Raw genomic sequence first — 27,724 nt, forward strand, 5'->3', positions numbered from 1 at the left:
GTCTTGACTGGTAGTGTATGAACGTGAAGAAACAAGGAGCCACCTTGGTTTTGGACAAAGGGTTGTCTAGCCCATCTGGACAGTAGTTCTGGACATCATGAATGTGGCGCTTTGTCAGGATTAGTTTGGTGGCAGGCCGCCAAATGGAATGAAACAAAAAGAAGGTGACCAGATTGGAGATCATTGGTTGGGAGGGTATGAGTACCTGAGCTTGGACTCTAGGGATGAATGGAGAATAAGTCTTAAATCCAAGGGCAGATGGTAAAGAAACAATATATAGGATTTGGGAGATCATAGAGGATGTTGAAAAGGCAAGGGTCAAAAGTGACTGCTGGATCTCTTCCTTGGTTAACTTTGGAGAATTCAAATTGGGAAAAGGTTGTCTTGAAGGAAAAAAGATGTGTGCAGTTACTGGACCTTGAGCTCTAAGATGGCAGAGACCATGCATCTCTTGCTCATCATTGGAACCCCAGTGTCTGGGACCATCCTTGACACACTTATACAGTGAGAGGCTGAAAGGGCATCTCAAATGAATTAATGGCCACTTACCTTGATATCTACACAGTCCAATAAGACATGTTGTAGACAATTATCTCCCACCTGTTTAATGATTCTCCGGTTCTAGTTAGCCGGCATAATCAATTTTGCTAAAAAGGTATACCTCTCACATCTTGGGAAGGACATCCCAAATAGGCAACTTACTTAATTCCAGGATGAATGACAGAATCTACAGACCCTGAGGCCATCTCACTTGTACTTGCCTTAATGTAACTAGTAAAACATACCTGGCAGTGCAGCACCTCCACAGAAAGGTGCTCCAGAAAGCAATTGTTTGCTTTCACCCTGCTGAGAAGTAGCAATATCCACGTGGCTTAAGGGCTGTAGGTGCAGCCATGAACAGTGTTAGAAAAATATCACCACCATTTGCCAGCATGAGATGCCAAACTGCAAATAAGAGACATGTCGATTCAATGAAGCAGAAACATTTCACTTGTTTTTAAGATTACTTGCGAGAACTTTATTGCTATGTGTTTGTCTGCCTTTAAATAAGAAATTGCATTTTTAAAAAACCATCTCCTCTCTTCTCCCTACAAAGGGACGAGGCTTTCCTACTCGGGTGAATATTGCCTGTGCTGCTTACCGAAGAAAGGGAGCAGTCTTGGCAAGCATCTTATTAGTCTAAAAATAAATTATTCAGAATGCAGGTTCAGATACAGATTGCAGGGGGAGATAATAGAATTGGTTTTCCAAGCCTGATCATGCTATGAAGACGTGGTGCGTGCTTTTCAGGAATCCACTTAAGTGGAATCAGCTTTGACTAATACATACTAGAAATAATATTGCTGCCATCCAGCTAGTGTCTGTGGTACAGCATCCTCAGAATGTCTTCAAGTATCCACGGCCTCTTTAGTCTCTGTAAGTGCGCGTATGTAAAAGCGTATATGTATTCCCAAGCAAGCTTCAGAGGCATGCTTCTCATTGTTCTTTTAAGGAAATGTCTTCTGGCCGCCTGAGAGGGGCATGTCTCACTTGAGATTTGTCTCCCTCCTGCTCCCCCTGCCTGGGTGAAATAGTTGACCACATCAGCAGCCGACTACAGTTTGTCATGTGGTTTCTCATGTGATGCTGGGTCTGCAGCACTTGGGAGCAAGAGTCTTTGTGACTGGCACTCATGGACAGACAGTGGTGTTCAGGGACAGAACAGATTTTGGAGGGGGTGGGGAGGCCAATAAACCAAGAAACGTCGGAAATAAAAGTCGCATGAAGTACTCTGATCTCTGTGTTCCTTTTTTTTTTTTTTTTTTGAAATTTGATTTTAACTCTTGCTTTTTTTTATGGTTTGTGTCTGTTTTTTCCACCCCCGCTGGCGCCGAGCTGCGCTGTTTTGTGTTTCTTTTTTTTTTTCTATTTTTTTTTTTTTTTAAATTCTGAAGCCAGACCGTCTTTCCTCACAGCTCCAGGGCTGCATCTCCGTGGGCACGCCAAGCTTCCCCTGGTTACCTGAGCTGCTCCTGCCGTCTCCCGCCTGGGCTTCGCCGTGGTGCACCCGATCCCGGAATCGTGCGTCTGCGCCCTGCGAAAGAAGGACCTGCTGGCGGAGCTCCGGCCAGGGTCTCCTGCCTCGCAGCTGGGCGAGGGGACTTGGAGGACAGGGTGAAGCTGCAGAAGACCTGGGGTGGGATGGCTAGAGAGAACGCCAAGGACTGGGGAAGGGGAGGTTAGGAATACCTTACATCCAATGCCCACCAGTGCTCGGCAGGGCAAGGGCAGCCGTCGCCTCGGCCGCGTGCACCCAGCTCAGGCTGTTCCCAGGGATTTAGTCTGGGGGGACAACCCATGGCGAGATGTGGTGGCATTTTACCTCAGAGTGGAGCTGAAGATGGATAAACAAGGTATCTGATGTATCTGCCTGAGAAGAGCAGGAGAAGAGCTGGAGAAAGGCGGAGTGAGGAGGGAGCGCGTGGAAAGAAAGAGATGCCGAATGCCGGGTGATTGTCTGCCGCTTGCTGTGCATTCTCATTCTAGGGAGGATGGCATAATTTATAACCCAGCACATGGATAGAGGAACTGTAAATTGTAGTCTGGATGTCCCCGGCGCTGTCAACGAAGGAACTGATGGGCTAGGTGACTGTACCAGTGTCCCCAGAGAAAATCGCAGCCTCGCAGCATGGATTTAAATGCATGTGCATGCATGTAGAGACATGAAAAAAGGTTTCTGACCATTTTACACAGGAAGTCTGTCACTTTGCTGGATCGGGCTTGATTGCAGCTTGTGTTTTCAGCTCCAGTTCAACACCCATTTCCTGACTAGTGAGACAGCATGGCCAAAGCAGCTGCAAGCAGAATTTTCTTTTTACTGTGAAAGCAAGCCCCCTCTGTTTTAACTCCTTCCAGTTCTGAATGCTCAGTGCTTTGCTAGGACCGATTGTGGGGTTTTGTTTTCTTCTACAAATCCCTGTAAACACAGCTGTATTCAGTAATGGCAAAAAATTCTATCCTGTAAATAGAAATCTGATCAATTTAATCAAAATAAATGTGTCCCAGATGACTTTGAGACCAGCTGGCTACCACAGGCTTCAGATGCTAAATGCTCAGTGGAGATGAATACAGTGTTATATTTACATGTTTCAGAATGCCGGGATCAGCCTATAATTTGCAAAAAGAAATTATTTTCTAAGGACGAGAGGTGGTCCTACCAGCTCACAGCTAAGATGGTTAGGTACAGGTGTAAATGCTGTTCATGTGATTTGGAGATTTGCAGTGTTGCATTTCAAAAGGCATGTGCCATGAGGCAGAGTATGGCTGTTGTCAGTGTGGAGAATGCTTGCTTCTAACTTGCTGTTACGGAGAGCCGAATGCCCTCCGAATAGCTTCTAGTGAGGTTGAGGGCAGGCACTTGAGGCTTGTTGTAGATTCAGATGTGAGAGCTGGGGTTCTCCAACCCCAGCTCAGTGGAGTCAGCTCAACCCTGGGGGTGAGGAGCTTTCCCAGTTGTCATGGGGAGCTCTTCTGGGACGCCTGTCTGGCCCTTCCACTGTTACTAATCCTACAAAGGCAGCTCTGTGTGTTGGATTATGTTTGGCCAGCTGTTGATGCGTTCCTGCGGGTGGGGCTGGGTGAGGATCTTATTACTGTACTTTCAAACTGTAGATCTGCGTGCAGGGATAGTACAGAAGGAAAGGAAAAGCAATAAGTTACAGAATCTGATCATTCTTACCTCTTTCTCCAGATAGTCCTAGAGTGAATCCAGAAAGACTTTAAAGTGAAAAGAGGAAAGAGAGAGTAAGTAAGTGATTGGGGGTGGGTGGCATGAGGAGAAGAGAATGAAACAGAGCAAGCGCACAAGAGAAAAACAGCCTTAGAACTTCAAAGCTGCATAGACAAGCAGAATGTCACCAGCTTGTAATTAGCGGTTCATGGTTGCGTCAGTGACTGTATCTATCCAAGAATAACTATGTGATGTGTGCCACAAAATGAAGAAGATAGTCATCACTAAGTTATCAAACCCAGTTCAAACAAGGGCAAATGGATTAAGAAATTTTCTGTTTGTAAATCAAATACTGATGGATTACACAGATAAGACTTAACTGAATTCTGCATAATTGAAGGCTGAATTATCAATTTGTCAGGGGGGATATGTTCATTAAATGAAACTGTGAACGCTTAAACATGCAAATTAATCATGCGAGAAAATATCAATGCAAGCTCTATCAATACAAGATGTTTTACTAAATAGCCAAAAATGGCACTGCCAGTCTCCTATCTCTGTATCCACACATAAATTTTTTTGTTTGTTTTTGTGCATTTCAATAGAGAGAAGTCAAAAGTTACATTCGAGTAAATAGGGTAAATTAAATTCTAAAATTCCCACTTTCGAATTTAAAAAACAACTAAGGAGTTTTGATTTTTGGTGATCTCCCGAGTTTAAACCTTGAGGGAGCTTTTGTTGTCTTGAAGCCAAACAGCAGCTAGTCAGTAATCGTTATGGGAAGTCAGGGTACCACAGTTGTTGAGATTTCAAGGCCACGTTCACTTCCCTCCCTTGTCTCTTGTGCTTGGAGATTTGGGTGCTACTACAGCCTCCACAAAGAGACAGTGGGAGGAGCTGATTGGCCCGTAGGCTTAGAATGTTTACTCTTATTTGTTTTCAGTGCTCCTCCATGGCATTCATTTTCTGTTTGTATTTGTGTTCATGCCGCACAATTACTCCTGACCTGCTTTGTTTCTCTACCCAAAGAGAAGTCAATTTTAGTTCAGCTCTGTGTGTTTAGCTTGCTGGGTAATATGTGCATATGTATTGCATTTTTCTTTTTTTAAAATCTGGATTAGGGAAAATTGTAGCATGGAAAGTTGCATATATTAAATCAATAGCTTTTTGAATCACATGTAATATAATTTAAATATACTCACTTTGAGGTTGCCAAAACTGACACTGTCTGAGCCCGTTTAATTTACATCTTCGATTTAGTCAAGAAGCGGAACCTGCCAGATCAGAATAGTGTATTCTGTGCACCCAACAGGGTGGAAGACATTATTTTGTTTGTGTTAGTTCAAACAGCTGGTCATTAATGCAGTCCCTATTTCTAGAGCGAAGTGCTGCTGGACATGAATGCCTGCCTGATTAATGCTGCCCCTCCGAGGGTCCTTCACCCAGCAGTCATGCTCACAGCAGAATAATGTAGCATGATGTGATTGCACTCTAACAGGATAGTATGTCATTGTGTCACCAAGCAATTGAGGTTATTATGGGGCAGGGCAGACAGACGGGACAGTGGGGTTACTAGACCGTAGCATTTTTAGAAATACAGGCCTGACCTACTTAGAGTTATTCTCTCTGGCTGGCAGCTGCATGGTACATAAAGTCTCCTGATAGGCTGAGGCTGTTGCTAGGGGGAATTAGCATGAATTTTTCCACACACAGACTCAGTGGCTGAATGATAAAAGCTGACTGGAATTAAAGAGATTTGGTTTAGTATTATACAGATTTATGTGCCTCCTTTTCTTTCTCAAGTGCAGAGAAAGAGTGCAAAACACAGATTTTGTTTCCATTTGTTCTTTGACCTTCTTGTTCTCTCCCCCTCCCCTCAAGATGCATGAGGGGAGGAGGGCAGGACAGTTATGAAATTTCGGTTAATCTCTCACTGTTGGGGTCATTGAAACGATGTTGCAAATTGCAAGATATTTAAGCTTAAAAACTGTTGGGAATGACTAACAGAAGGTTAGATTATTTTTCCTCTTCTGTGCACTAAGCTGTTTTGAAGTTGGGCATGCATCTTTCACGCACTGTATATTTAAACTCTCTTTCCCTTTTGGGCTTGAACAAAACATTTATATAAATTCTTTTCTATCCAAACAGATTGAAGCTTGCAATCTCTGTCTTGTTTAAAATAAGGTGGTCAGGATTCCAGATTTAGATAGGAAAAACATATATATACCATTTTTGTTATTACAAAATATTATTTTCTGGGGTATTGTGGGTTTGGCTCTCTTTTCAAAAACCAGCCTGATGTGGATGCTTATGGAGGAAACTGAACTGCTCCTACCCTACTCTGTTGGCTTCACAATAATAGGAAAACATAGGTTTTTCTCCAGAAGAAAATCTGCCTGCAAAATGTATCTGGAGGTTGTTTTCCTTGTTGCTGACATATGCACTGCATGTAGACAACTCACATAATCAATTTTATAAGATGACCCATTTTTTTTCCTTCCCGTGGATCTCCAAGTGTCTGTGGCTTTTAATAGATCTTTTCTAGAGGAGGAGTCTTGATAGATCTTTTTAAGGTAATCTGAAAAGCCATCAGGAGAAAAATTAAAGCAACACATATTTAAGAATACTTTAATTTTTCTTGTTCTTAATTATATGCTATCTGTGCTTAAACTGCAATTTCTTTGTTACCTTTTACTGCTGAAAGTAGTGATTATCCTTGCCTTTTAGATTTGAAATTAATTTTTGTGAGAACACCCTGGGATATCACAAGTAAAAAAGAAGCTGGGCTACATAAAGGAAAAGAATAATAGAGATTCTTGTAAACTTGTCACATTAGATTTTTTTTTTTTGCCCACATGAAAAAGGCAAGAGAAAATTTGGGTGATTTTTCTTTTCATTTACATTTTAAAAAATATTTGGAACTATTTAGATACATAATGCTTTTAAACAGTGATTCCTACTTATACCAGAGACTATAGTCAAAACAAAATAAAACAAATCCTCTAATGGTATCAGAGCCAAGAAATCTATCAATCATATATATATTTTTTAAATCCAGGAGTGTTTACATTTCAGCATATAAATCTTATCAAGCTAAAATAGAGTATATTTTCTGATGTTGTAATTGATAGATCATACCCTCACTAGCTTTGAGAGTCCCCAAACATTTATTGTGAAGGTTTCCAACTACACTAGCAATCTTTCGTAATTGAATAAAATGTCAATTTATATTTGTTGAATAAAAGATTATCTGGTATACTGCTCCTTCCAAAATGAAGCAATTTCTTTGTTGTTTTAATAAGCGAACATTTTTTGTTTTCTTTTGCAGTATTTATTTTGCTTAGGTCAATGGGCAATTATTTAAATATTTAAATGCAAATATATAGAAATAAAATGTCACTTTAAAATCACTTAAGAAAGGAAAAATGTCAACATACTTTTATTAACATTCTTTAATAAACATACGGCTAATTTGTATGTAAAGCACAGCCTGTTTCCAGTCAAATCAAATGTTTGTTTGATTAAAAATAAATTGATCACATTAAAATAGTTCAATATAAGTCTTATTTGGTTGTTTAGGTTGCTAAGAATTTCCCATTGTTTTTATCCATTACCAGGGAGGTAAGTATTCAATAAGTCAAAAACAAAAACAAAGCAAGCGTATTTTAAATGTCATTTATGCTGACTTAGCTAAGCTTAAGCTTATACTTAAGCTTGAGTCCTAGATATTCACTTAGACAATGTATGTCATAGTATTCATTTCATCGTTTGCCATTCATTAAAACACCAAAGGAGCAATCATCCTCACTCATTGCATCAATCATTTATTTATTAGGTATTTATTTTCTGCTCACACATGAGGCTAACTTCTCCAGTTATAAGGTTCAACATAGACCAATGAGGTTTTGGTGGGATTGGTGGGTAAACAAAAAAGGGAATATAAGCAGTTGATTGATTGTGGTGGGCCACGAAGCACTGCAGGTGAATCTTGTGTTGGATAGTTTCCCGGACTGTGTTCTGTCTGACACCTAATGTTACTTAGTCCTTACAACTTTGGGGAAGAACTGTTGCCCTTACTATCAGATGCTTGGAGATGATCAGCTCTCCTGATGTCACAGAGAAGCTACATCTCTTCCAAACTGTCTCAACACTTTTATAATATTAAAGATCTATCAATAAGTCAGAATGTGCCTTTTGTGAAGTTATAAAAACATAACGTAACTCAGTGATTTTTGACATCACTGTTAAAATGGGTAATAGTATCTCAACCGTAATACCTGAAGCACCCAAACTGTATACTGCCTGAGACCTTATCTGATTCCCTCAGCCTGACACTTCCTGCGCTTCCTTTTTACCAGGCTCCTGTCTTATTAGACCAGTCATCACCTGGTGGTATTCTTTAGTCTGTTTCCCCACTAGTCTCTAACCCATTCTTCATCTATGTGCCAGGGGCACAGAAGATGTTTCACAGACATTAGTTGATTAACAAATGAATGAATGAGTGAATTGATGAGTATCCAGAAGACAGATGTTAGAGAGGAATAATGAAGTCTTCTATCTGTGGATGTATCAATGGCATAGGGCAGGGATCAACAAAGTTTTTCTATAAAGGGCCAGATAGTAAATACTTTAGGCTTTGTGGACTGTATGGTTTCTATAGCAACTACTGAACTTGGCTGGTGTAGCTAAAAAGCAGCCATAGACAATAGTAAATGAGTGAGTATGGCTGTGTTCCAATCAAACTTTGTTTACAACAAGAGGCAAGGGGCTGGATTTGCCTGTGGGTTATAGACCCCAAGTTATAATCATTACCTTTGATATTTTGAGGATGTGATTTACACCTATAGGTTTACTGAAGATCAGTGTATTAAAAAATGAAGAAGATTTCAAACAATTCAATAAAAATTAAGAAAAAACGTTGGATAAATATTAATTATTTGTGATGAGAACTCAGTGCTAATCAACCAAATTTTCTTTTCTCACTGATGACACAGATGGACCAATTTATTTTAAAACTCAAAGATGAAAGCAAGGATTGTTACTCCTTCTTTAATGGTATTTTATTGCTCAATATGTAAAAAAGAAGAATGGAAAATTTTTACCTTCAAAATTATTTTTTTAGTGTTGGTTGCCCAGGGGCAAAGAGGAAGTCCAGCCTCTTTGTTTGAAGAGCTGGAAAAAATTTAAAACGTGTGAAGTGGTAACTCTGGAAGCACAGCCACTGTGCATCATGTTATCTTTTGCATATTCTTTTAATCAATGTAAATACTGTGCTATTTCAACAAACTAGGTCAGATCTTTCCTTTGTCCTATCTCTCCAGTCCCTTCTCTGTTAGTAATTAATCTGCAACTGTAGAGGTTCTGGATGAACCCTTTTCCTCCTTTCTCTTGCTCTACTTGAGGCCTTTCCTTGCCTTTCTCCTTTGTTGTAGGGCAGCTGGTGTTGGCCTTATATGTTGGTGGATGGTGTTAGAGGCAGTAAACCAGGACGGATCATGCTCTAAAAACCACAGGCCTGGGAATTAGGCAACCTTGTGTGTACATCTCACTCCTGTATCCACCAGCTATGGGACTGGAGATACTTCAGTGAACTTCCCTAAGCTTGAACTTCCTCATTCATAAACTAAGGGTGATGATAATACTTACCATGCAGAGGCTTTGGGAGGGTGAGATGAGATTATGAACATAAAGCCCTCCTAGAACTTTCTAAAAGTGCAGCATAATTTCACTGCTGGTGCTGTGACTCCTGCTATCACTCTTGTTTTTGTAACTGGGAGTTGTCCTGCTATCAAGGAAGTGTGCATTAGGCTTTCAGATCTTGACGGCATCCTTAAGGGTAATTCTCCTTAATGAGAGGCTTCATCAAGAGCATTTATTTTGGGGAGTCGGATATCAGAAGTCCTGAAGCCAAGAGCAGAGCAGATACAGGAACTTAGAATAAGTCTGGAGGTATCCAGTATATTTCAAGGAACTGTGTTCTTGCTGTTTCACCTCTAATTTTGTTGTTGTTGTTGTTGGCTTGGTGTGTTTTAGCATATTCTCTTTTAGGATTGTCCTAGAGACACAGTTTGTTTCTTGTCTGTTTTTAGAGTAAGACCAAAGACGGATAGAGCAAAAAGGACTGCCCCTCTACCCTAAGGCTGTGATTTCCTTATTTTAAACTGTGTTCAAGGCTGATCTTCTCCAGAAAATTTGTCCTGATTAAGTGGCTTCGGAGCAACACATGCTCACAAGCATTCGTCAGTCTTCAGCAGACTTTGTGTACAATGATTTTTTAAAGCACATTTGTTCATCATCACCTGACTAACTTTTCTATCGCTTCCAGGACTCTTATGGAGCACCTCCATTAGACTGCGGATACCAAAGGGCTTACCTTAATATGATATTCCCAGCAACTAGAAGAGCCATAGGCACATTCTAAGTGCTCAATAGATATTTGTATAGAAAATGACTATCAGAGGCTTGTTCATTCTGCATATTCTAACAATTTATATTAAATAAGTCACTTGAAATATTGCTGAACTATTAGTAGTAACTACTACTACTAAATTGATGGTGAAATTCATGAGTTAATCTATCCCAGTAATTGTAGAATATCACTTAAAAATAAAGGGTTCTATCCACACAGTTTTGGAATTAGTAAATGAGAAAATACATGTACTATTGTGACTCCTTCTGAGATTGGACCCAACTAATTATACATTTTTGTTTAGACAGCATGCAGCATAGAGATGAAGAAGAGAAACCAATTTTTTTTTAAAGCAGGAAGAATAAGAATTATTCCAAAGCAAGAATAATCATCCTTCTTTTGTAGGGATTTCATAAAACATGTATCTTATTCTGTGAGTGAGACATGTTCTCAGTTCTAACAAACCATTGAGAAGCTTATTAAATGAAAAGTGTTGAGGAATCATCAATTGAATGTGATATTTGATATTTTAGCTTGCCTTTATATTTTTCTTAATAAAAAAATCCTTTAGTTCTCTAACAGAAATGTTAGAAAAATGTTACTTTGATGCTTTTAAGCACCCTTTCCTAACCCACAAGGCTAAAGTATATTAATAACAGAGAGGTGTAAGGCAGGAGGGGTGGGGGGTGTAATTGAACGTGTCTGGTCTTCCTGTGGTTTTTTCCTTGCGGCTGCTAGTGGCTACAAATGGCCATGTACCCCAGGGGAAGTGAATGCAACAGCATGGGAGTGAGAGCGTTTTTGTGTTCTCTGCCAATTATTAGGTGTGATTGAATATTTTGAAAGAAGCCAGTACATAAAAATGGACATTTGGCTAGTGCCTGATAGAAGTGATTCTTTTTCCACCTGTTTTCTTTTCAAATGTGTTTGATATTCTGACTTTAGACTCTGCCTACCCCTCTTGTTATCAGAGGTAGACATCAATCTTACAAAGGACACTCGATAGATATGGGGAGGATGACATTGGGTTTACAATGTTTTTTCCTCTCTAGCTACCATAGGTCTGTGTTTTCCCTTGTTCTGTTATAGGGAAGCCTTTGCTTCATCTTTTTTTGTTCCAGGACTGTAGTAATCAAAGTCTATACCACAAAGGCTCTTGGATTTAGGTTTTTAGTTGTAAGAATGAAGAATGCCAATATTGTTTCCCAAGAATGACCACTGATACTTTTAATTTTATGGTATTTTCAGAATAAAAGGCGTAACAGAATTTGTAATTTTATAATTTTAAGGAAATCTCTTTATACTCCTTTATTGGAAAACATCTACAGAATTTTGCATGTCATACTTTTAACAGAAAACACAATAGTAGCAGGAGCAGTATTTGGTGATCATTAATCTTCACTAGGATTTGAGAACTCTTAATTAAAGAATTATGGAAGGCCTGGGAATTTTTTGGCAACACATATAAATATAAAAAGAGAGAGTCTTCTAGCAAAATATTAATCACTTACAGCCAATTCAAATGATGGCCAGCAAACAGAATTTAAACATTGCATCCCTCCTTTTGATAAATTCTCCATGTTGCTAATTGTTGGAAATCAGGGGTAGAGGGCTTGTCTTCATTCTGGAGTCCTATTTAGAGTTTTGAGGAATCACTTTAGCATAAAGGATGGTACTGTATTGTCAGGAATTTATATTTCCAGGATTCTCTTTAGAACCAATGTGCCAGTTTTTGCCATCTTAGTCACAGGTACAGGTAGCAAGGTAAACATGGATTATGGTCTATATGTTTGTACAGCTGCTTTTTGGGGGATCAGTTTTTAATAATTAGAAGGATGACATGATGTATCATATACTCAGTCCTTAAAGGAGCATTTAGTTTAATTTTCTTTAGATCTATCCATCAAACTATAAGATCCATGGGGACAAGTTTGACAATTTAGCTCATCATTATACGATGCCTGGCCCAGCAAAAATGCCGTATACACATCTATTGAATGAATTGGAAGTAAGTGGGAATAGTGTTAAGATATTTTAAGCCAAAATTTTCCATTTAAACCAGTAGCTTTCTGTTCAAAATGTAAAAATAAAAATGTCTATCCATACAATATAGTTTTATGGATTTCTCACTTTTATTTGTGTGAAATAAAATTTTCTGAAAAGAAGTGGAATTTTAACCATGCTATTGCTTTTTATAATGCTTACTGTTGTAGGATGGTTGCTTATAGAGAAACACTATTATGGTAGTGATTACTTGAGATTTAACATTTTTCTTCTTTATGAAATCATTCAGTATTATTTGATTAATTTTTGGAAGTATCCATAAAGAGAACAGGTGGCACCATTTTTTTCCCTCTGAGTAGAAGACTAACTTAGAAAGGTTATTATGATATAATCATTTGTCTAGCAGGAATTAGAATAAGTATCTTACAATGGAAGGGACCTTAGAAATAATCTAATCCTCCCACTGCCAGTCATTTTGCAGATAAGGAGATTGGGTCATGGAGCGGTTAAGAGATTTGCCCAAGGTCACACAGCTAGTTTTCATCAGAGCTAGAACTACAGCTCACTTTTTTTTCTTGATTCCAGTGTTCTGCCCCGCTATATCTTAGGCCTCATTTCTGTAGTTCAGAAGTGGTCTACATTTCTTATATTTCAGAAGTTATTTGAGCTTGTTCATCACCTAAGAAATGTATCACTGAGAGCTCGCATAGGGAAAATACGAGGAAATACTAATGCCATGCCATAGAAATATATATACAGTAGCCTCCAGTACCATATTTTAGTATGGTAAAATTCAACATACTGCATCAGAAAGTTCATGGACTGCAAACTAGAATTGTGGATTACCAACCTGGCTCTGCTGCTAACTAGCTGTTTGAGCTTAGCTGCGTCATTTATCTCTCTAGACAGTGAGAGAATAGCACTTTGATAGTTGCTTGAGGTTGCCTCTAGTTCTGTTCCTCCAACAGTCTGTCATTGCCCAGAAAAAGTGATCCTATATTTTTGAAGCTGTGTCCAAAATATCTCTTTATTCAATCATGGTCTGTGAACTAGTGTGAATGAACAGAAGTCTGTTACCAGGTGGACTAAAGACATGACAGTTGAAATTATATCGTAAGAAACTGTTGCCCTGCTATTGTTTCCCATATTCAAGGAAAAAGGAAAAAAAAAAGTACTAGATGGTATGCTGTCCAGTATAGTAGCCACTAGCTTCCTATGGCTATGGAGTACTTGAAATGTGGCTAGTGCAAATTAAGATGTGCTGTAAGAAAATAATATTTTGGATGTGTTGGGTTAAAATGATAATATTTTGGTTGTGTTGGGTTAAAATGATAATATTTTGGATGTGTTGGGTTAAAATATTGTATTAGAATTAATTTTTCATTTTACTTTTTAACAAAGTAGCTCCTAGACAATTTAAAATTAAATATGTAGCTCACATGATATTTCTATTGGACAGCTTACATCTATACTACAGCTTGACTCCTTTTTAATTTGGAGAATAACTCTTTGTGTCTCAGAAGCCTTGTGAATACCATGGTGTGTTGAGAACACTGAGAATGTGCTGGAGAATATGGGAATGACAGGTGACTATGAAATCACTGAGAGGAGTAAGATTCTCATGGTTGAGGTAGGGGTTTCCTTCTGGAAGCTGCTAGCTATGCTCCCACATTTATATTTTAATGTTAATGAGCTTACTTGGAATGCTTACAAGTAACCCAGAGATGGGTACAGTCAGCTACCAATTCACAATCAATTAACAGATTGAAATCAATTTCCAAGGTCCCTCTAATCTCTACAGTGCCAAATGTCTTGCCTTTTAAAGGATTTTTCCTTGTCTAATGCAGTTCACTGGCTTAAGGTAGATTTAGTCTGAAGTTCTTACAATGCCAAAAGGCACAATTACCCACAGGATTCATGATGATAGGAAAATTACAGAATTTGGGGTAGAATAGATGGAATAGACACCCTAAAGGTTCATAAAGGAGTTATTATAACTTTGCCAGTAACACAAAACATTTGAGCATTAACGATTGTAAACTTGTGGGATAACCACCATCATCATAACAAGCTATAGGGCTCTTTGAAAATAGCATTGAATTTAAGTCTTGAAAGAATGAATAGAGCACTGAACTGATTATGTTGTTTAGTGTGTGTCAATATTGCCTTAAACTAAGAAAGTGTAACTGTTTATTGAACATAGTAATATTTAGACTTATATATCTTAGAGGTTTTCTCTACATGGCTGAAAGCTAGCTGCAGCCTTAGAGTTGAAACGGACATTTTTAGCGATGGAAAAATAGAGATTCAAACATAGTAAAGTGATTCAGTGGTGCCATACCTGGGGCCCACATCTGTTGATTTCAAGTCAAATAGTGTTTCCATGTTACTGTGGAAATGCACTTCCATAAATCTACTTTATTATTATTATTATTATTATTATACTTTAGGTTTTATGGTACATGTGCACAATGTGCAGGTAAGTTACATATGTATACATGTGCCATGCTGGTGCGCTGCACCCACTAACTCACCATTTAGCATTAGGTATATCTCCCAATGCTATCCCTCCCCCGTCCTCCCACCCCACAACAGTCCCCGAAGTCTGATGTTCCCCTTCCTGTGTCCATGTGTTCTCATTGTTCGGTTCCCACCTATCAGTGACAATATGCGGTGTTTGGTTTTTTGTTCTTGCGATAGTTTACTGAGAATGATAATTTCCAATTTCATCCATGTCCCTACAAAGGACATGAACTCATCATTTTTTATGGCTGCATAGTATTCCATGGTGTATATGTGCCACATTTGCTTAATCCAGTCTATCATTGTTGGACATTTGGGTTGGTTCCAAGTCTTTGCTATTGTGAATAATGTCGCAATAAACATACGTGTGCATGTGTCTTTATAGCAGCATGATTTAGTCCTTTGGGTATATACCCAGTAATGAGATGGCTGGGTCAAATGGAATTTCTAGTTCTAGATCCCTGAGGAATTGCCACACTGACTTCCACAAGGGTTGAACTAGTTTACAGTCCCACCAACAGTGTAAAAGTGTTCCTATTTCTCCACATCCTCTCCAGCACCTGTTGTTTCCTGACTTTTTGATGATCGCCATTCTAACTGGTGTGAGATGGTATCTCATTGTGGTTTTGATTTGCATTTCTCTGATGGCCAGTGATGATGAGCCTTTCTTCATGTGTCTTTTGGCTGCATAAATGTCTTCTTTTGAGAAGTGTCTGTTCATGTCCTTTGCCCACTTTTTGATGGGGTTGTTTGTTTTTTTCTTGTAAATTTGTTGGAGTTCATTGTAGATTCTGGATATTAGCCCTTTGTCAGATGAGTAGGTTGCGAAAATTTTCTCCCATTTTGTAGGTTGCCTGTTCACTCTGATGGTAGTTTCTTTTGCTGTGCAGAAGCTCTTGAGTTTAATTAGATCCCATTTGTCAATTTTGGCTTTTGTTGCCATTGCTTTTGGTGTTTCAGACATGAAGTCCTTGCCCATGCCTATGTCCTGAATGGTAATGTCTAGGTTTTCTTCTAGGGTTTTTATGGTTTTAGGTCTAACATTTAAGTCTTTAATCCATCTTGAATTGATTTTTGTATAAGGTGTAAGGAAGGGATCCAGTTTCAGCTTTCTCCATATGGCTAGCCAGTTTTCCCAGCACCATTTATTAAATAGGGAATCCTTTCCACATTTCTTGTTTTTCTCAGGTTTGTCAAAGATCAGATAGTTGTAGACATGTGGCATTATTTCTGAGGGCTCTGTTCTGTTCCATTGATCTATATCTCTGTTTTGGTACCAGTACCATGCTGTTTTGGTTACTGTAGCCTTGTAGTATAGTTTGAAGTCAGGTAGCATGATGCCTCCAGCTTTGTTCTTTTGGCTTAGGATTGACTTGGCGATGTGGGCTCTTTTTTGGTTCCATATGAACTTTAAAGTAGTTTTTTCCAATTCTGTGAAGAAAATCATTGGTAGCTTGATGGGGATGGCATTGAATCTGTAAATTACCTTGGGCAGTATGGCCATTTTCACGATATTGATTCTTCCTACCCGTGAGCATGGAATGTTCTTCCATTTGTTTGTATCCTCTTTTATTTCATTGAGCAGTGGTTTGTAGTTCTCCTTGAAGAGGTCCTTCACATCCCTTGTAAGTTGGATTCCTAAGTATTTTATTCTCTTTGAAGCAATTGTGAATGGGAATTCACTCATGATTTGGCTCTCTGTTTGTCTGTTATTGGTGTATAAGAATGCTTGTGATTTGTGTACATTGATTTTGTATCCTGAGACTTTGCCGAAGTTGCTTATCAGCTTAAGGAGATTTTGGGCTGAGACAATGGGGTTTTCTAGATATACAATCATGTCATCTGTAAACAGGGACAATGTGACTTCCTCTTTTCCTAATTGAATACCCTTTATTTCCTTCTCCTGCCTAATTGCCCTGGCCAGAACTTCCAACACTATGTTGAATAGAAGTGGTGAGAGAGGGCATCCCTGTCTTGTGCCAGTTTTCAAAGGAAATGCTTCCAGTTTTTGCCCATTCAGTATGACATTGGCTGTGGGTTTGTCATAGATAGCTCTTATTATTTTGAGATATGTCCCATCAATACCTAATTTATTGAGAGTTTTTAGCATGAAGCGTTGTTGAATTTTGTCAAAGGTCTTTTCTGCATCTATTGAGATAATCGTGGTTTTTGTCTTTGGTTCTGTTTATATGCTGGATTACATTTATTGATTTGCGTATATTGAACCAGCCTTGCAACCCAGGGATGAAGCCCACTTGATCATGGTGGATAAGCTTTTTGATGTGCTGCTGGATTCTGTTTGCCAGTATTTTATTGAGGATTTTTGCATCAATGTTCATTAAGGATATTGGTCTAAAATTCTCTTTTTTTGTTGTGTCTCTGCCAGGCTTTGGTATCAGGATGATGCTGGTCTCATAAAGTGAGTTAGGGAGGATTCCCTCTTTTAATATTGATTGGAATAGTTTCAGAAGGAATGATACCAGTTCCTCCTCGTACCTCTGGTAGAATTCGGCTGTGAATCCATCTGGTCCTGGACTTTTTTTGGTTGGTAAGCTATTGATTATTGCCACAATTTCAGCTCCTGTTATTGGTCTATTCAGAGATTCAACTTCTTCCTGGTTTAGTCTTGGGAGGGTGTATGTGTTGAGGAATTTATCCATTTCTTCTAGATTTTCTAGTTTATTTGCGTAGAGGTGTTTGTAGTATTCTCTGATGGTAGTTTGTATTTCTGTGGGATCGGTGGTGATATCCCCTTTATCATTTTTTTATTGCATCTATTTGATAATTCTCTTTTTCTTTATTAATCTTGCTAGCAGTCTATCAATTTTGTTGATCCTTTCAAAAAACCAGCTCCTGGATTCATTAATTTTTTGAAGGGTTTTTTGTGTCTCTATTTCCTTCAGTTCTGCTCTGATTTTAGTTATTTCTTGCCTTCTGCTAGCTTTTGAATGTGTTTGCTCTTGCTTTTCTATTTCTTTTAATTGTGATGTTAGGGTGTCAATTTTGGATCTTTCCTGCTTTCTCTTGTGGGCATTTAGTGCTATAAATTTCCCTCTACGCACGGCTTTGAATGCATCCCAGAGATTCTGGTATGTTGTGTCTTTGTTCTCGTTGGTTTCAAAGAACATCTTTATTTCTGCCCTCATTTCGTTATGTACCCAGTAGTCATTCAGGAGCAGGTTGTTCAGTTTCCATGTAGTTGAGCGGTTTTGAGTGAGATTCTTAATCCTGAGTTCTAGCTTGATTGCACTGTGATCTGAGAGATAGTTTGTTATAATTTCTGTTCTTTTACATTCATTGAGGAGAGCTTTACTTCCAAGTATGTGGTCAATTTTGGAATAGGTGTGGTGTGGTGCTGAAAAAAATGTATATTCTGTTGATTTGGGGTGGAGAGTTCTGTAGATGTCTATTAGGTCTGGTTGGTGCAGAGCTGAGTTCAATTCCTGGGTATCCTTGTTGACTTTCTGTCTCGTTGATCTGTCTAATGTTGACAGTGGGGTGTTAAAGTCTCCCATTATTATTGTGTGGGAGTCTAAGTCTCTTTGTAGGTCACTGAGGACTTGCTTTATGAATCTGGGTGCTCCTGTATTGGGTGCATATATATTTAGGATAGTTAGCTCTTCTTCTTGAATTGATCCCTTTACCATTATGTAATGGCCTTCTTTGTCTCTTTTCATCTTTGTTGGTTTAAAGTCTGTTTTATCAGAGACTAGGATTGCAACCCCTGCCTTTTTTTGTTTTCCATTTGCTTGGTAGATCTTCCTCCATCCTTTTATTTTGAGCCTATGTGTGTCTCTGCATGTGAGATGGGTTTCCTGCATACAGCACACTGATGGGTCTTGAGTCTTTATCCAATTTGCCAGTCTGTGTCTTTTAATTGGAGCATTTAGTCCATTTACATTTAAAGTTAATATTGTTATGTGTGAATTTGATCCTGTCATTATGATGTTAGCTGGTTATTTTGCTCGTTAGTTGATGCAGTCTCTTCCTAGTCTCGATGGTCTTTACATTTTGGCATGATTTTGCAGCGGCTGGTACCGGTTGTGCCTTTCCATGTTTAGCGCTTCCTTCAGGAGCTCTTTTAGGGCAGGCCTGGTGGTGACAAAATCTCTCAGCATTTGCTTGTCTGTAAAGTATTTTATTTCTCCTCCACTTATGAAGCTTAGTTTGGCTGGATATGAAATTCTGGGTTGAAAATTCTTTTCTTTAAGAATGTTGAATATTGGCCCCCACTCTCTTCTGGCTTGTAGGGTTTCTGCCGAGAAATCCGCTGTTAGTCTGATGGGCTTCCCTTTGATGGTAACCCGACCTTTCTCTCTGGCTGCCCTTAACATTTTTTCCTTCATTTCAACTTTGGTGAATCTGACAATTATGTGTCTTGGAGTTGCTCTTCTCGAGGAGTATCTTTGTGGCGTTCTCTGTATTTCCTGAATCTGAATGTTGGCCTGCCTTGCCAGATTGGGGAAGTTCTCCTGGATAATATCCTGCAGAGTGTTTTCCAACTTGTTTCCATTCTCCCCGTCACTTTCAGGTACACCAAATCAGACGTAGATTTGGTCTTTTCACATAGTCCCACATTTCTTGGAGGCTTTGCTCGTTTCTTTTTATTCTTTTTTCTCTAAACTTCCCTTCTTGCTTCATTTCATTCATTTCATCTTCCAGGGCTGATACCCTTTCTCCCATTTGATCGCATCGGCTCCTGAGTCTTCTGCATTCTTCACGTAGTTCTCGAGCCTTGGTTTTCAGCTCCATCAGCTCCTTTAAGCACTTCTCTGTATTGGTTATTCTAGTTATACATTCTTCTAAATTTTTTTCAAAGTTTTCAACTTCTTTGCCTTTGGTTTGAATATCCTCTCGTAGCTCAGAGTAATTTGATCATCTGAAGCCTTCTTCTCTCAGCTCGTCAAAGTCATTCTCCGTCCAGCTTTGTTCTGTTGCTGGTGAGGAACTGCGTTCCTTTGGAGGAGGAGAGGTACCCTGCTTTTTAGAGTTTCCAGTTTTTCTGCTCTGTTTTTTTCCCCATCTTTGTGGTTTTATCTACTTTTGGTCTTTGATGATGGTGTTGTACAGATGGGTTTTTGGTGTGGATGTCCTTTCTGTTAGTTTTCCTTCTAACAGACAGGACCCTCAGCTGCAGGTCTGTTGGAGTACCCGGCTGGCCGTGTGAGGTGTCAGTCTGCCCCTGCTGGGGGGTGCCTCCCAGTTAGGCTGCTCGGGGGTCAGGGGTCTGGGACCCACTTGAGGAGGCAGTCTGCCGGTTCTCAGATCTCCAGCTGTGTGCTGGGAGAACCACTGCTCTCCTCAAGGCTGTCAGACAGGGACATTTAAGTCTGCAGAGGTTACTGCTGTCTTTTTGTTTGTCTGTGTCCTGCCCCCAGAAGTGGAGTCTACAAAGGCATGCAGGCCTCCTTGAGCTGTGGTGGGCTCCACCCAGTTCAAGCTTCCTGGCTGCTTTGTTTACCTAAGGGCGCCTGGGCAATGGCGGGCGCCCCTCCCCTAGCCTCGCTGCCACCTTGCTGTTTGATCTCAGACTGCTGTGCTAGCAATCAGTGAGACTCCATGGGCATAGGACCCTCTGAGCCAGGTGCGGGCCATAATCTCCTAGTGCACCGTTTCCTAAGCCCATTGGAAAAGCACAGTATTCGGGTGGGAGTGGCCCGATTTTCCAGGTGCCGTCTGTCACCCCTGGAAAGGGAACTCCCTGACCACTTGCACTTCCCAAGTGAGGCAATGCCTCGCCCCTGCTTCGGCTGGCGCACGGTGCGCTCACCCACTGACCTGCGCCCACTGTCTGGCACTCCCTAGTGAGATGAACACGGTACCTCAGATGGAAAAGCAGAAATCACCCATCTTCTGCGTCGCTCACGGTGGGAGCTGTAGACCGGAGCTGTTCCTATTCGGCCATCTTCATCTACTGTTATTTTTTAAACGTTAACTTTAAAAAGCACTAAATCCCAAGATTACAAGATCACATCACTAAAGCACAAGTCTTCCAGCTTTATAAATTTTCTTGATGACTTGTTTGTTAAATTACAGAATAAAATGCAGCAAGACCTATTCAGAACCCCCAACCCTCTATGAAAGCTACTTATTTATAAACAAATTAAGTAGGAAAATAAATAAATTTTAAAAACAGAGTACTGAGAAACAAATACTCTTTAAACACTAGTGGAACATCTTGTTTGCTGGCTAGAAGAAAGGAACACTTCTGTTGAACAACTAATAGTGACTCTTGAGGTCAGGACCTCCTGAAACTAAAACAAGTATCAAAGGACAAGGAAAGAAGGATTTGCTTTACGTAACGACTAAGTAGGCTCCTAGGGACTGACACCTCTGCAAGAAAACAACTATGAAATCTGGATATAATACAAAAAGCAGCCACTTGACAATACTATAGCAGAAACACAAGTAGGCAGAGTCTATTAGAGGAGTATCTTCTTGGAGGAGGGGAATCAGATAGTTATTGCTTTTTGTCAGGACTTTTCCTCTTTAGACATGTCATGCAGGATAACAGAGTGCTGCTGAAGAAATCTACAGTCCTTCAAGACAGGGGACCAGGAAACTGAATCCGGGGAAACCTCAGCCACCAGAGAGGAAAAGAGTTACACGTGGGATTCCCATATTCTGTCTCCAACATAGGTGGCTTACCCATGATTCACATACACATGAAACAGATTCAAAGCCTCCAGTTAAAGATAAAATATCTGAATTGGGACCAGAGTTGTCATCCAGAAATCAGAATTTGCAGTTCTGAGGTGAAACAAGATAATTTTGTGGTAAATTAAAGGGAAGAACACTCACAGGAGAAAACTAACACAATCCGGAGTCTCTACATCTCAATATTAATAACGTCTAGGATCCAATCCAAAATTACATGGCACACAAATCATTAAGACAATGGTGTATATCCTCATGAGGAAAAAACATTAACTGACGTCAACACCAAGATGGCTCAGGTGTTGGAGGTAACAGACAAGATTTAAGACAGCTATCACGACCATACTCTATGCAGTAAATACATTGTGCTTATAGTGAATGAAGAGGTAGAAATCTCTGACAAAAAATAGAAAAGATAAAGAACCAATGGGCTGGGCACTGTGGCTCACCCCTATAATCCCAGCACTTTGGGAGGCCAAGGCGGGTGGATCATGAGGTCAGGAGATCAAGACCATCCTGGCCAATATGGTGAAACCCTGCCTCTACTAAAATAGCAAAACTTAGTTGGGCATGGTGGTGCTTGCCTGTAGTCCCAGCTACTTTGGGAGGCTGAAGCAGGGGAATCACTCATACCTGGGAGGTGGAGATTGCAGTGAGCCGAGATCGCACCACTGCAATCCAGCCTGGCAATAGAGTGAGACTCTGTCAAAATAATAATAATAATAATGACAATTCTAGACCTAAAAAATGCAATATATGAAAAAGATTTAACTTGATGGACTAACAGCCAATAGAGTTTACAAAAGCAAGAGTAAATGAACTTTAATCAATAGTAATTATTCTATATAGAGAATAGAGAGAAAAAACAGATTGAAATAAAAATGAACTGCGCTTCAGAGATCTGTTACAGCAGGGTCCCCAACCCCTGGGCAATGGTTCAGTACCAGTCTGTGGCTATTAGGAACTGGGTCACACAGCAGGAGGTGAACAGCAGATGAGCGAGCATTACCGCCTGAGCTCCACCTCCTGTCAGATCAGCAGTGGCATTAGATTCTCATAGGAGCACGAACTGTATTGTGAACTGTACATAAGAAGGATCTAGTTTGCACATTCCTTATGAGAATCTAATGCCTGATGATCTGAGGTGGAAAAGTTTCATCCTGAAACCATCCCCGACAACCCTCCTGTTCTGTGGAAAAATTGTTTTCCATGAAACCAGTTCCTTGTGCCAAAAAGTTGGGGACTGCTGTGTTACAGAATATTAAGTGGTTTAATTTATTACATGTACTTGGAGTCTCAAAAATAGAAGAGTGAAATGATGAAACAGAAAAAAGTAGTTAAAGAAATAATAGCCAATATTTTCCCAAATTTGATAAAAAACATAAATATACAGGTTCAAGTTGACACTGGTTACGAAGCAGAATAAACAGAAAGGCCACACAAAAACACAGCATAGTCAAAGCAGTAAAAGTCAAAGATAAAGCAAAAATCTTATAAGCATTGAAAGAATAATAATGTGATTAGCACCTGGCTTTTCCTCAGAGACAATGGAGACAGAAAAGTATGGAACATTTTTATAGTGCTGAAAAAAACCCTGTCAACCAAAGTGTCTATATCCAGCAACAATATCCTTAAGAGTATTTTCTAGACTATCACTGTGCAATACAATTGGACAATAATGGAAATATCTATGTCTGTGGCTATCTAGTAGAGTAGCCACCAGCCACATCTAGCTATTGAACACTTGAAATGTGGCTAGTGTTTTTGAGAAACTAAATTTTTATTTAACATAATTCAACTTAAATAGCCACATGTGGCTAGTGGCTACCATATTAGAACTCTAGAATACATAAACTTGAAACACTAAGATAATAATTAAACGATTCTCAGTAGCCAAAGAACATAAAGGTATTGCCATTAAGACTGTCACATTAACAACTAATATTTAACATGGTAAGTTTCATATGATTTATCCATAATCATTATTCAGCTATTCTCATTACTGGAATGGTAAACTAGGTAAATTAGTATTGACTAAAGACAGTGTTATAAAATTAAGATAGCTTTCGAATAAGAATATTTAAGAAATATTTTGATTGAACAGCTAATATAAATAGTTCAAAAGAATATCATTAAATCTTTATATATTTTTATATTTAAATATATATGTTTACTGTAACACTTACAAAGAAATACATTTAAGCAATGTGATGTCTCTCAAGTAGAAAGCGGAAGGCCTCCTTTGCCCTATCTCTGCTCCCTACTCCAGAGGTGATCACCGTGAACAGTGTGGTGTGTATCTTTCCAGACTCTTTTCCATGCACGTCTGTATACATGCACATCTGTGTGCTCCTACTTATTTGGAAGCTTTACATTTTTTTAATTTCCATAGGTTATTGGGGAACAGGTGGTATTTGGTTACATGAGTAAGTTCTTTAGTGGTGATTTGTGAGATTTTGGTGCACCCATCACCCTAGCAGTACACGCTGCACCCAATTTGTAGTCTTTTATCCCTCACCCCCTTCCCACCCTTTCCCCGAGTCCCCAAAGTCCATTGTGTCATTCTTATGCCTTTGCATCCTCATAGCTTAGCTCCCACTTATGAGTGAGAACATAACGACTTTGGTTTTTCATTCCTGAGTTACTTCACTTAAAATAATAGTCTCCAGTCTCATCCAGGTTGCGACAAATACCATTAATTCATTCCTTTTTATGGCTTAGTATTCCATATATATATATATATATATATAGTTATATATATAGTTCTATATAGTCATATGTATATACACACATCATATATATAGTCATATATATACACACACATATGTGTATATATAGATGCCGCAGTTTCTTTATCCACTCATTGATTAATGGGCATTTGGGTTGTGAATTTTTGCAATTGTGAATTCTGCTGCTATAAACATGCAAGTATCTTTTTTGTATAATGACTTATTTTCCCCTGGGTAGACACCCAGTAGTGGGATTGCTGGATCAAATGGTAGTTCTACTTTTAGTTCTTTAAGGAATCTCCACACTGTTTTCCATAGTGGTTGTACTAGTTTACATTCTCACCAGCAGTGTAGAAGTGTTCCCTGTTTACCGCACCCACAGCCACATCTATTGTTTTTTGACTTTTTGATTATGGCCATTCTTGAAGGAGTAGGGTGGTATCGCATTGTGGTTTTGATTTGCATTTCCCTGATTGTTAGTGATGTTGAGAATTTTTTCATATGCTTGTTGGCCATTTGTATATCTTATTTTGATAATTGTCTATTCATGTCCTTAGCCCATATTTTGTTGGAATTGTTTATTTCTTGCTAATTGTTTGAGTTCATTGTAGATTCTGGATATTAGGACTTTGTCAGATGTATAGATTAAAAAACATTTTTAATTGACACATTTTATATATTTGTGGGGTACTTTGTGACATTTCAATACATGTATATAATGTGTAATGATCAAATCACAGTAATTAGCATATCTATCACCTCAAACCTTTATTATGTTAGTAACTTTCCAAATCTTTTAGCTATTTGAAAAAATACAATAAATTATTGTTTACTATAGTTACCTAAAGTTCTGTAGAACACTACGACTTATTCTATCTAGCTGCAATTTTATAGACTTTAACCAATCTCTTCTTTCTCCTCTCTAACTCTTGCCAGCCTCTAGTAAACACTGTTCTGCTGTCTACATCTATGAGATCAATTTTTTAACTTCAACATATGAACAAGAACATGCAGTATTTATCTTTCTCTGACTTATTTCACTTAACACAATGTCCCAGGCTCATCCACGTTGCCATGAATGACAGGATTTCACTTTTCTTTTATAGCTAAATAGTATTCCATTGTGTATAAATTCCACATATTCTTTATCCATTCTTCTGTTGATGGACACTTAGTTTGATCTCATATCTTGGCTATTGTGAATAGTGCTGCAATAAACATGAGAGTGCTGATATCTCTTCAACATACTGATTTCTTTTCCTTTGGATATATACACAGTAGCAAGATTCCTGAATCATATGGTAATTCTATTTTTAGCTTTTTGAGGAAAATCCCCATAATGTTTTCCTTAATGGCTGTAGTAATTTATATTCTCTCCAACACAGCATAAGAGTTTCCTTTTTCCCACATCCTTGCCAGCCTTTGTTATTTTTTGTCTTTTTAATAATAACCCTTTTAACTGAGGTGAGATGATATCTCATTGTGGTTTTGATTTGCATTTTCCTGATTTTTTTTTAAATATATTTGTGACCATTTGGAAGTATTCTCTGGAGAAATGTCTGTACAGATCCTCTTCCCATTTTAAAATTGGATTTCTTTTTAGCTCTTGTGTTGTTTCAGTACCTTGTATATTGTGGATATTAACCTATTGTCAGATGTATAGTTTGCAAATATTTTCTCCCATTCTGTAGGTTGTCTCTTTACTCTGTTGTTTCCTTTGCTGTGAAGAAACTTTTTACTTTGGTGTAATCCCACTTGCCTATTTTTGCTTTTATTGTCATTACTTTTGAGGCCTTAACTATAAAATATTTGCTCAGACCAATGTCCTGAAGCATTTCCCCTGTTTTCTTCTTTCATAGTTTTAGGTCTTATATAGAAGTCTTTGATTTTGTGTTGATTTTTGTACATGGGGAGAGATAGGGGTCTAGTTTTATTCTGCTTATGGATATCCAGTTTTCCTAGAACCATTTATTGAAGAGGGTGTTCTTTCCTCAATTTATATTCTTGGTCCCTTTATCGAAAATCAGTTGTCTGTAAATACATGGATTTCTGGCCCCCTTATTCTGTTCCACTGTTCTATGTGTCTGTTTTTATGTAAGTACATGCTGTTTTGGTTGCTAAAGGTTTGTAGTATATTTTGAAGTCAGGTAGTATGAGGCCTCCAGTTTTGCTCTTTTTGCTCAAGATTGCTTTGGCTATTTAGGGTCTTTTGTGGTTCCATATGAATTTTAGGATTGTTTTTTCTATTTCTGTGAAGAATGTCATTGGTATTTTAATAAGGATTGCATTGAATCTATAGACCACTTTGGGTACTATATTCAATTTAATAATATTCTTCCAATCCATGAATCTGGGATATCTTTCCATTTATTTGTGATAAGTTTCTTTCATCAGCATTTTATGGTTTTCATTGTAGAGGTCTCTCATATTGTTGGTTATATTTATTCCTATTTTAAATTTTTTTATAGCTATTGTAACTGGAATTGCTTTATTGATTTATTTCAGCTAGTTAGCTATTGATGTATAGGAACACTACTGATTTTTGTATGTTGATTTCATATCCTGCAACTTCACTGAATTCACTTATCACTTCTAAAAATTTCAGTGGAGTCTTTGGGTTTTTCTCTATATAAAATTAGGTCATCTGTAAACAGGGACAATTTGACCTCCTCTTTTCCAATTTGGATGCCTTTTATTTTTTTCTCTTGCCTAACTGCTTTGGCTAGAACTTCCAGTACTACATGGAATAAAAGTGGCAAAAGTGGGCATTCCTGTTTTGTTTCAGTTCTTAGAAAGCTTTCAGCATTTTCTTGAATAGTATGAGGTTGGCTGTGACTTTATTATATATTGCTTTTGTGTTTAGGTTTGTTCCTTCTTTACCTAATTTGTTGATGGCTTTTGTCATGAAGGAATGTTGAAATGTATCCATGCTTTTTCTGCATCTATTGAAATGATCATACGGTTTTTGTTCTTCACTCTGTTGATGTGATGTTTTGTATTTATTTGGTTTGTGATATAATTTGGCTCTGTGTCCCCACCTAAATTTCATCTGGAATTGTAATACCTAGGTGTCAAGGGAGGGGCCTGGTAGGAGGTGATTAGATCATGAAGGCAGTTTTGCCCACGCTGTTCTCATAATAGTGAGGGAGTTCTCAGGAGATCTCATGCTATAAAAGTGTTTGGCAGTTCTCCCCCTTTCTCTCTCTCTCTCTCCCTCTTCTCTCTCTCCTGCTGTCACATAAGATGTGCCTTGCTTTCCTTTTTTTTATTTTTATTATTATTATAAGTTTTAGGGTACATGTGCACAACGTGCAGGTTAGTTACATATGTATACATGTGCCATGTTGGTGTGCTGCACCCATTAACTCGTCATTTAGCATTAGGTATATCTCCTAATGCTATCCCTCCCCCCTCTCCCCACCCCACAACAGTCCCCAGAGTGTGATGTTCCCCTTCCTGTGTCCATGTGTTCTCATTGTTCAATTCCCATCTATGAGTGAGAACATGCGGTGTTTGGTTTTTTGTCCTTGCGATAGTTTACTGAGAATGATGATTTCCAGTTTCATCCATGTCCCTACAAAGGACATGAACTCATCATTTTTTATGGCTGCATAGTATTCCATGGTGTATATGTGCCACATTTTCTTAATCCAGTCTATCATTGTTGGACATTTGGGCTGGTTCCAAGTCTTT

The 27,724-nt window shown here is 38.7% G+C and overlaps 1 protein-coding gene across 19 annotated transcripts in view; it reads left to right on the top strand.

Moving 5' to 3' along the window:
• LOC134761654 (uncharacterized) overlaps positions 1 to 27,724 on the top strand; it is a 985,940-nt gene that overhangs the window by 484,737 nt on the left and 473,479 nt on the right. For 2 of the 19 annotated variants that reach the window (XR_010140600.1, XR_010140612.1), the window contains one exon: positions 1,956 to 13,323. The exons of the other annotated variants lie outside the window; for them this stretch is intronic. The gene's annotated coding sequence lies outside the window, so the exon portion shown is untranslated. Of the gene's footprint in view, positions 1 to 1,955; positions 13,324 to 27,724 lie in introns of those variants that run through there. 19 annotated transcript variants of the gene reach the window in all.

This window comes from Pongo abelii, chromosome 5 (genome assembly GCF_028885655.2).
Source record: "Pongo abelii isolate AG06213 chromosome 5, NHGRI_mPonAbe1-v2.0_pri, whole genome shotgun sequence".
Classification (NCBI taxonomy): domain Eukaryota; kingdom Metazoa; phylum Chordata; class Mammalia; order Primates; family Hominidae; genus Pongo; species Pongo abelii.